At 49.2% G+C, this 1231-nt stretch overlaps 1 pseudogene; it reads right to left on the bottom strand.

The window, feature by feature from the left end:
- Positions 1-640: 640 nt before the first annotated feature.
- Positions 641-758, bottom strand: LOC126210740 (5S ribosomal RNA; annotated as a pseudogene).
- Positions 759-1231: the final 473 nt, after the last annotated feature.

Raw genomic sequence — 1231 nt, 5'->3', positions numbered from 1 at the left:
AAGAAACACGTAGGAAGAAAGATCACAAAAGAGAAAACGAATAGCGTTGCTGCCTTGGGTGCGCAAGGGGCCGGTTTCGAAACGTGGTACGTCCTTAGACTTCTTTTCTAAGATAGGGAGGTCTTGTACTTGACCAATCAGCCCTCTTGAAGCTCAGATGCTTGAATAAAGAAGCAGACACATTACCAGGATTCACCTCCTGACAATAATGGCTGAAGGGTCTGACGGCATGCTAATCACATATCGGATGATCACAGATAGCTCCTTGTGCTGTCTTGCAGGCAGCAGTTGGCCAGTCGAATGTAATTTCGGGAATACATTTTTCTAGGAAACATATTTAAGTGATTAACATTGCAAGATCACAGGTTAATGTAACCGCGAGATAAGCCATTGCAGAAGTGAACTATTGGTATAATAATAACATATGTAAAAACTCCTCCCGAACAGGCCATGAAAGCCCAAAGGTACCGACCGGCCGCCGTGTCATCCTCAGCCCACAGGCGTCACTGGATGCGGATTTGGAGGGGCATGTGGGCCAGCACACCGCTCTTCCGGCCGTATCTGTTTCCGAGACCGGAGTCGCTACTTCTAAATCAAGCAGCTCCTCAGTTTGCCTCACAAGGGCTGAGTGCACCCCGCTTGCCAACAGCGCTCGGCAGACCGGATGGTCACCCATCCAAGTGCTAGCCCAGCCCGACAGCGCTTAACTTCGGTGATCTGACGGAAACCGGTGTTACCACTGCGGCAAGGTCGTTGGCAATAATAACAGATGTAGTCCACAAAATATTGAATGCAAGCATGCAAACGTGTATGCATCGTATTGTACAGGTGCCAGTTGTCAGTTTGTGGGGTGGAATACCATGCCTGTTGCAGTTGGTTGGTCAATACAGGGACGGTCAGCGCTGTTTGTGGATGACGCTGGAATTGTCGTCCGATGATGTTCCATATGTGCTCGAATGGAGACAGATCTGGTGCTCGAGCAGGCCAAAGCAACTTGTCGGGACTCTGTGGAGGATGTCGCCTTACAACAGCGGCAGAAGGGCGACCGTTATCCTGTTGGAAAACACGCCCAGCTATACTGTTCGTGAATGCCAACACAACAGGTCGAATCAACAGACTGGCGTACAATTTTGCAGTCAGGATGCCTGGGATAACCAGAAGAGCGCTTCTGATGTCATACAAAACCATAATTCCAGGTGTAGATCCAGTGTGTCTATCACGCAGACAATTT

This window comes from Schistocerca nitens, chromosome 10 (assembly GCF_023898315.1).
Source record: "Schistocerca nitens isolate TAMUIC-IGC-003100 chromosome 10, iqSchNite1.1, whole genome shotgun sequence".
NCBI classification, from domain to species: Eukaryota; Metazoa; Arthropoda; class Insecta; order Orthoptera; family Acrididae; genus Schistocerca; species Schistocerca nitens.
This window is presented reverse-complemented; position numbering and strand designations above follow the sequence as displayed.